The following is a 10,551-nucleotide window of genomic DNA, read 5'->3' on the forward strand; positions in this document are numbered from 1 at the left end:
AAATTTAAATTTTTCAAAAACAACCCGATTTCATTAAATTATTACAAAAAGGTTTCCAATACAAATCATTTAGAGTATTCCCAGAATCACATTACTACAAAATCATGAGGAGTGGTACGATCACGCCTTTGCCTTGCCATGGTCTTCTGAAGAACCTGAAAAACATTAAACCACAACTGTAATCCCAAAAGCTTAGTGAGATACCCCCAAAATACCAACCACATACACCATACACATATCATGCTATCTCATAACGAATCACAGAACAGCCATGCATATCGAGTCTACTGTGGGACTGGTCCGCCTTGTCGGGCCTTCAGTCCACCTGGTCCAACCTCTGTGTCCAATCATGTCCCTCGAGTCTGCAGTGTGGTTGGTCCGCCCGCACTGGGCCTTCAACTCACCTGGTCCACTCTCTGAGTCTACAGTATGACTGGTCCGCCCGCATCGGGCCTTCAGTCGGCCTGGTCCACTCTCCGAGCCTCGGCATGTCTGGTTCGCCCTCGTGGGGCCTACATCCTATACGGACCGCTCGCTGGGCCTTCGGAATAACCGGTCTGCCTTGGGTATCTTGACCTACAGCACGAAGCAGGACCCGCCTCAATCCAACTCCAGTCCAAACAACCATGTGCACATAAACATACAATCACATAATGATTCATATTCAGGCAAACCGATCTAGCAGATCACATAACACAACATACTCTAACAGGATACCGACCTAACCGGTCACTAGCATAGCCTCACCCTACATACCAGGATACCAACCTTAACCAGGTCTCTAACAAATACCATCCTAACTACCAGGATGCAAACATATCAAAGCAATAACATAACAACAGATACCCGGATCTCAATCTGATAAAAGGGTCGGCCTTGGTGCCTTAGACCCTGTTGATATAGTGAGGATAACTCACCTCGAAACTGCCGGCTGAAAGGATAAGATCCCGCTGCTCCAAACTCCAACACGAACTCCTCCACTGAACACCAAAACACTCAACTCAATAAATACCCTTAATAACCAAAATACCCCTGGAAGACAACTGGTCAACCCTTGGTCAAAGTCAAAGTCAAAGTCTACCCCTGACTGACTCTACTCACCGAGTTAACCCAATGACTCGCCGAGTCCTCATACACAGAACCACCTTCACTTCGCGACCCAACTCGCTGAGTCACCCCGAGACTCGCCGAGTCCAACAACTCTGAGTCCACTCGCACCCAACTCACCGAGTCATCGATTGACTCACCGATTCTCGACTCAACCAGAAAATATTAGGAGTCTTCGACAAGACTCGCCGAGTCTAAGGCTATCTTCAACCTACTCGCCGAGTTCCAGCTCATCTTCAAGCAACTCGTCGAGTCCACCCATGTGACTCGCCGAGTACCACCGGGTCTGAATCCATACAGAAGCTTTCCAAGCCATGCAGATGATCCAAACCATAGATCTACTTCTCCTAAGGCCATCCATCACGTAAAGTGGCAATCTTTACGTGAATCCAAGAAGATCTAGGCATTTTTACTCTAGGGTTTGGGGTTTGGGACAAGATAGCTCCATCAACAACACAAGAACAGGGACTTTAATGCTCTTAAGACCTTCTCCACTCCAGATCTGAGGTAGCAACCTCAGATCTATCCTTCAAACTCAAGATGCCACAAATCTAAGCTTCCCACACAACCCCAAATTGAAGAATCTAGAAGAACACAACCCAAGAACGAGATATTACCTCAAAATGAAGCCTCCAACACCAAGAGATCCGAATCTAAACAAAGCCCTTTGATCCAAGCCTCTTCTTCTTCAAGATTTCTTCAACAAACACCTCCCCAAGCTCCAAATGCACTCCAATCTTCCACAATCACGCTTTCTAGGGTTTCTGGACTTCAAGGGGGATCAAAGAGGCTGGGGAGAGGGTATAATGTTCTTTAAATAGGGATCATTCCCCGAATTTAGGGTTTTCTCCACTCAGCACCTACTCGCCGAGTCCATCTTTGGACTTGCCGAGTAGGCCACTTGACACGCGACCAAAGTCGCGACCCTACTCGCCGAGTCCATCCATGGACTCGCCGAGTTGCCCTTCAAGATTTACACTTTTAGCCCTTCAACTCTACTCTTGCTATTCTGGGATGTTACAAAAAATTTCAAGAAAAATGAGAATTTTGAAAACGTGTTTAGTTCGTCTATTTTTCTAAATTTTTCACGGAAAATGAAAATTTCTTGTTTTTTAAAATTACAAAGAAGTTGGAAAATTTTGGAAAATGGATAATCATTGTTTTCCATAATTTTCTAATTTCAAAATTTTTCTAAAATATAAACACACACCCACTCCCATCTCATCTACTTCTACCTATCCTCACCACCCACCCACCCCCCCCCCCACACACACCCACCCACCCACAAATACACACACATATACCCACCCACCCACCCATACATACATACCCATCCACACATTGACCCTCAAACACACACACATACATACCTACCTACAAACACAAACATACATATATACCCACCCACCCACACATACATACCTACCCACACCCCTACAAACACACACACACATACCCATCCCCATCCTCACCCCCACAAACACACACACACACACACAGACCCACACCTACCCCTACCCTCACAAACACCCCCTACACACACAAAAACCCACACCTACCCCACAAACACATACACCCACCCATCCTACCCCTATAAACACACACACACACACAACGAACACACACTCGCACACCCACCCACCCACCCAACACCACCACCACCACCGTCGTCGATCCGCTACCACCATTGCCCCCACCCACAACCTACCACCACCACCGTTTTCTAAAAATGAAAACTGATAGAAAAATACACATCTAAACAGGTTTTCTAATTTTCTAAAACTGAAAATGAAAAATAAATAATTTTTAACTAAACACGTTTTCTAAATTTTTCAATGAAAAGTAAAAACGGAAAACAAAAACCGAAAAGGGAAAACAAAAAACGGAAAATAAAAACTGTTATTCCGTAACTAAATGCAATCTTAGGGTCTTCTACTTTTCTATTTTCTTGTTGATGGTTATTATTAATAGATACATCTATAGGGACCAAATATAAAGCCATATTTGCTTCATTAAACTAAAGTGTTGTTTGTTTTTTTGAGGCAATATGTCTGCAATCTGTGGACCACATCTGTAGACCTCTGCAGTAGAAGAGGTGGACCAAATGTCTGCAATCTGAAAAAAGAAGGTTGTTTGTTTTTTTAACATTTGCGGGCTACTAAAATAAACTGAAATCTAAATAAACTGATTTTTTTAAACTTCAAAGTGATTTTTAAATATTTTTATGACTTTGTTATAAATAATTAAAAATCTAGATCAACTTTTATGTAATGGTATGAATTAACGTATATATTTGGTAAAAAAAACAACTGTAGTTGCAAAGTTATAACTAAACATTATTATTAGGGATCAAAGAATGTGATACATAAATGAACGGAAATAAACTTCAATTTTTTCAATTAAATCCATTAAAAAACATACCATAAATATTTTCTCAAGAAATTGAAGATACTGTATTAAATAATGTTTTACAAAATTTGGCAAAAAAATATAAGAATATATATTAAGATTTTTTTTCATATTTATATAAACAACTTCAACGACTATTATTGTAATAAATATTTATTTATAAATTTGTCAAAAATATCATGTTTGTATCGTCGAACGTTTTTTTAAGCTTTGTAATTTTTTTTCAAATTGTTTATCATTAATAAAGTTGGAAAAAATATAAATTAAAAAAAACTTAAAAAAGTAAATATATATGTGTTTTTTTAGGCTAGAAGATGTTTGAAGATGTTAGAAGACTCTGGTCCACATCTGCGCCAAGAAGAGGGCGCGCATACATTTTTAGGTCTGCAGTCTTAAAAAAAAAAAACAGTCTGCGAAGGCTAATGTCTGCGTGACAAAGACAGAAGATGCCACACAGATCTATAAAAAAAAAAATAAACACCACCTAAGTGTCAAGTCAAACATTGCTTTTTTTATTTTGAGATGATAGGGAATATAATAAAATAAGATGGAAATGTGATTGGAATTAAATTTTTTTCTAATGTTGGAGTAGGTGTCCAAGTGGTGAATAAGCTGGGAAATGCTTCTGTCTTTATCTAGAGAGCAGATTTGAGGGACTTGATGATTCCACAATACTTGATGAAAAATACCCCTTATGTATAATATATGTTTAGTGGTTTGGTTTGGTTGCGGTAAAATCAGGGAAAACGTAGAATGGATAGGGCTTAAGATTAGTTCATGTGGAGATGACATGGTTCCACTTCGTAGATGTCTTGCTGCATCTTATTTTCTGAATGTAGCCCTGAAGCAACCTGATGGAACGTACATGTATTGTCTATTTATTATTTAATACAACCATTTTTTATATCTTTAATTTTACTAGAGTTGAGTCAAGTAATAATAATAATGAAGCCATAACAATTTAAAAAGTTACCTCGTTTATTTTCTCCTTCAATTTGTGTTTTTTCATTTTCTTGTCCTTATTTTGTATTTGAACTTATTTCATTTGGCTATTATGCTTGATGTGAATATTTACTAAATGTTAATCAGTATACCACTAAATGTAAGAAAATGATATAATAATAATAATAATAATAACTACATACTTTTTTGCATTAAATCCTAAATTCAAATTGCCAATGTTTGAAAGAAAGAAAAGAAAGTTATGACAGTAGATATGTAGAATGATAATCTTCATAATTTAGCTGAAAATTAAACAGGATTGGGATGTTCAATAAGTCTCAAGGGTATAATGGTCTTTTTTTGGTTGCAAGGCTTTTTATGGTTTTATGCTTCAAGGTTGGTTTTATTGGAATAAAAAAGGAAAAAGGAGTAGAAACAAGGGCTTTATTAAAGAGGTTTGGCTATTCCGATGCAAAAATTTGAAGCAAGGGCATTTGGTCTTTGTTTGGATTTTTCAAAGGTAACAGGTTTGGTTTTATTTGCTAGAAACATAAAGATTATGGCTGGTTTGAGATGTTGAGGATTAGATTCTATGGAATAAAGATCATATCTAATGGGATTACCTGATGCGAAGTTGATTTCAGTAAAGGGTATTTTTTTTTTTCTTTTTCAGGTTTAATGCTATGTTTTTTTTTTTTTTTTTCATGATTGCATCTGGAATAAAAACATATTTTTTATAGATGATGTTTTGCATAGCTTAGGACTAATTTGGATGATTCGAATAGTGTGCTCCAAAGTTGGATACGACCCTTGTAAACCCTTGCACTTGATAATAGTGTCTTTCGAGTGTAAGTTTTTATCCTTTTTATTTAAACCCGTTTAACAATAATACATTTTATTATTATTATATAGATTCATGTAATCTCTTTACACCATGAAATTTTCAGTGATCTAGGAAATGCAGCTCTATCCGGTACATTGGTTTGAAGTGCAGTAAACTTTTAGAAAAAGAGTATAAGTTTTTATCCATTTTATTTTAACTACATAACTCATTTTATGTCCCTAAGTGCAAGAAACTTGTAGAAAAAGAGTCAACATTGATTGAGTTGATGCATCTAAAAGTGGTGAAGTTTCAAGGCTTAAAGTTGTTATGGAGATTGCCAAAGGATAACTTACTTACGGGTTCTTTTTAATGCTGTACATGTTATGTTCTTTTATAATAAATATTACGCAATAGCAATGTATTACATTTACTTACTATTGGAATGATTATTTATATCTAACACGTTAGTGCAATGAATTATCTATTTGTTTATGGTATTTTATTTTGTATTATCAGACTTTAAATGTGTTATTTAATTTGAAAATTAATAAATCTATCAAAATATATAACTTTTAAAATATTTAAAATTATGATACTTAAAATGTGTGTCGTCTTTCTTTATGACAGGGGATTTAATGATACACAATGCGAGTCATAAATGTGCGTCGTAAGGTTACGACACGCAAATACGTGTTGTCTCCTTTTATGACAGGGGCTTCAATGACACCCAATGCGTGTGGTAAATGCACGTCATTAGGGCTGTAAACGAACCAAATGAACACAAATAAGGTCTTGTTCATATTCGTTCGTTTAAGTTAGCCGAACAACAAACGAACACGAACGGATAAACGAACGGGATTTTCTTGTTCATGTTCGTTCGTTTAACAAATTACTTTGTTCATGTTCGTGAATATGCTAAACGAACATAAACGAACAAACATAAACGAACAAAGATGAAAAAAAAAACACAATTGAACATGTATGAACATAAACGAACATATAATATAGCAATATAATAAAAAATAATTGAATATAGATGAATATAAATAAGCTTAAACGAACGAACATAAACGAACGTAAATGAACATCATAAACGAACGTTCACGAACATAAATGAACGAACGAGACCATTGTTCATGTTCGTTCATTTAACTAAACGAACGATAATTTTTGTTCATGTTCGTTCATTTATTAAATAAACGAACATAAACGAACTTCCCGCCGAACAGTTCACGAACGGTTCGCCGAACGTTCAGTTCATTTACAGCCCTACACGTCATAAATGCACATCGTAAGTTTACAATGCGCAAATGTGTGTCATCTTCCTTTATGACAAAGCCTTCCTTGACATGCATTTATGTGTCATCTGTGGATTTTACGACACACAAAGCGTGTCATTAAAAGGGTATTTTTATAGTAGTGCTACAACATAATCAAGTGGGTCGACATTGGTGCCTTCGACCCACAAGTTACACCGATCACTGCTCTAAAAGCTATCTCTACCAGTTATCTATACAATTAATAGGGATCCAAATCGCAACTACTACTCAATTACTCAAATTGACCTTAGGTCATTTGGTCAAATTCCTAGTCAAAGACAAAAAAAACAAAGGAGGTCAACAAATACTAAGTACACCCTGCGTACTCAGTCATTGCGCTCAACATAGTAGATCCCTTCCTGATTATGGGGCTCCAGCCTGGTATGCTCAGCGTACTACTAGGTACACCCATCGGACTTGACGAATTCCAATTACCTTCATCAAGTGCTTATTTCATTAAGATCTCACATAGAAAACTCAAATCTAGTCCCAAATAACATTCTAAGTCATAAAGTTTCCAACTTTATGACTTTCTATGGCTAGGAGTCCATACACCAAAATCCTAACTTAATACACAAATTGAAACATCATGACTCTTGAATGGAGGGAAGAAAGGGACCAATATCACGTTTTATGACACCTAATAGCTCCATAATGGATAAAGTTTCCAACTTTATCCATTAGGATGATCCAAACAACCAAGATCTAGTCTTTAACTCTCAAAGGAACCAAAAATGCATCTTTCTCAACTTAATCTATTAAGTTCAAGTCTTCAAACTTTAGATATGAATCAATATGATGTTTAGATGGACAAAGTTTCCAACTTTATATATAATAAGGTCACAAACTGTGATATCCCCATTTTTACGGACAAAAAAGACCAATTTATTTATCCTTATTAAATCAGAGTACTAATTTAAAAAAGGATTGAATATGGGGAATTTGTCCCAAAACATGATAATAATGTCATCAAAACATTTTTGCAAAAATGTATTTTATTTATAAAACTCTGGATGTCATAGTATATATATAGAAACATAAGCAAAAACGAGCCTTACATTATCTTAGACTAACACACGACAACTCCTTAAATCTATCATCATGCATGCAACTTTATACTGCTACCTATGATACAAAGAAGTTGAGTGGGTCAAGTTGGAAAACCTGGTGAGTACACAAGGTTTTCAACCCACAATAATATAATTAATGTGTTTAATCAACAAAAAAACAATTAACCCAATTACCCATCCCTGTTTTCTTATTTATTATTCCCTAAGTGGTTATCTTAAGGTTCATCACCTACATCGCATTTACCTATCAATGCCTACATCGCATTTACTTATATGCTTATTGTTAAGGACTTTTCCTAAGGATCATCGCCTATATCGCATAAAAAGCACTATTTTGGGGATTACTCCCCCAATACGTGTCTAATGAGGGTTAACGTATCATCACATGAATACATAGTTACTACATCGCCTAAACTTGTAATTCATCACCTACAAGTTATGAGCCAGTCGGTGTTTCCACATGACTTGTTTAAAGTAGTCAGTGGTCGCATCAATACTCTAGTATATGACTACATCGCAACATCGCAAGTCAAGGTTAAAGCATCTCATAGTCATCTCATATTTCCCATCACCTATTTATCATTACCTATCTACCATGACCTATCTATTATCTCATTATCTTCCATCCCTTATCACTACCTAATACATATTTATAAGTGTATAATACTTATATGATTAAATCAATTTAAATGTCATATCATACTATTTTTGAATTCATAACATTTTTTGACAAAGATAATAAGCACACAAATCATATAATTATCTAGATACTGCATATCTATTTGTAAGATGAAAGTAACTATGCACTCACTTGTTAAAGTGGATGACTGGAAAATTGGACAATGCTTTATTTTAGCACTTGGATTTTCCTTTGATATAACCTAGGTTTAATTATCTATAAGTTTTAGTGTATTACCTCTTATGACTAATTAATAGTCCAGATTCATCAACAATCCCAATGTCTATTGATATATAGTTGATAAGGGACAACCAGGTAGGATAATATCAGAGGCAAGGGGTTCGTTTAGTATACATATCATACTATTTGGAAATCCCACTTTAAACACCGCACTAAATCCAAGCTAGACATCATCCCCGTAAGTAGATCAATCAGTATAACGACGTGGAATTACTAATAAATCTTATTTATAGGTTCATAATAACGACTTATGACTATAAATATAAGTTAGACTGAAAAAGGTAGAGTGTAGCTTAACTTAAAGAAATTTTCCTAACAAAAGTTAGGAAATTGCACTGGACAAACTTCTACTCGCTAGCTACTACTATTTCAGGGATCGCAGGGCTTCGCCGAAGGCTAAAACTAAGGGAAAACTGGCTAAACACGAAAGCTACTCGAGAGGAATTAATGGAAGAAGTGAGAGGAATAAAATGGGGCATTGTAGCCTATTTATAGCTGCAACATCCTGTTTTGGATCGTCTGAGATTAGGGTTTGCGGGCTGCAACCTGGGCATGAGGAAGTCCTGGGGTTGCGACGAATTGCTATAAGCGTAGGGCATCTCGACACCTTTCCATGAGTATGAGGTTCTTTGGAATCAGAGTTATATTGAGGAAGCTTTGGAAGTTTGAAATTTTGGTAGGATAAGTCCCTCATTTGAGAAAGGTGGCAGCTGAGCACACTGGACATACGTGCGTGTACGCTTAGCGTACTCATGTGCGTGACTTTTAAGCGGAGCCACCTAGTACGCTGGGCATACTAGGCTTAGAATGAGAAACCCTAATTTAGGGGTGTCCCTATATAAAGAATGAGATGACCTCAAATCTGGCCACCATCCTCAGTCAATAAACCCTCTTAAACCCTAATCCTCGTTCTTGAGCTTGTGTGTGTCCATTTAAGAGCCTTAAGTGATTTTGTGTGTTCTTGGAGTAAAGAAGGAGCTTTGGAGAAGAAGGAGTAAAAGTCCAGGCCTTAGATCTTGTAACGCCGCGCCATCACACCTTGCCCTTTCCCTTGGGCTCAGATGTACCTAAAACAAATCAAAAACCTGTAAGTGAAATGCTTAGTGAGTTCCCCAGAGCATACCACACACTACACATACAAATATCCTATTAGCTAATTGAAGCTGCACACATATCACATAAGCCATGCATACGTAAAACCTGTAATAGTCCCATGGGCTACCACACATGGTCTTTACCTAGGACTGCCATGGGCTACCCCACATGGTCTTACATCCAATGTCATGGGATACCCTACATGGTCTTTACTTAGGACTGTCATGGGCTCCCCCACATGGTCTTACATCTAATGCCATGGGCTACCCCACATGGTCTTTACCTAGGACTGTCATGGGCTACCCCACATGGTCTTAAATCCAATGCCACAGGCTCCCCCCGGGGTCTTCATGCAAAACACACAATCACATATCATATCAAATCACAGAAAGGCTAACACATATATCATAATCACATAATGGGCTGGCCTTGGTGCCTTAAACCCATGGGTATGGTAAGAAGACTCACCTCTGTCTGCTGAATACAAAAGCTGCTCTCCTAATAGTCTGCGACCTCCCGTGCTAAACAATATTATTAGATAATGTTATGACTTTGATTAACCAATGGAAACCCAACTCCCAACCCTTCCATAAGACCCAATTATCCATCCCTTGTTAATGGGCCCAAAGTCCAAGCCCAAAATCATTAATGGGCCTCTTAACCCAATAAGGCCCAATCAATATGTCCATGACCCATAATAGACGAAATGGCCCACTATTCCCAAGATACAACCGAGTCCAAAAACCAAATGAGGCCCAACAGTCCAAAAGCCCAAAAAGATCCAAGCCCATCTGAGATGCGTAAGCTTAGTGTACCACCCTGGTACGCACAGCGTACTGGGGCTTGAGGACTTACGCGCAGCGTACT

The sequence above is a fragment of the Lactuca saligna genome, chromosome 5 (assembly GCF_052625555.1).
Source record: "Lactuca saligna cultivar CGN05327 chromosome 5, ASM5262555v1, whole genome shotgun sequence".
NCBI classification, from domain to species: Eukaryota; Viridiplantae; Streptophyta; class Magnoliopsida; order Asterales; family Asteraceae; genus Lactuca; species Lactuca saligna.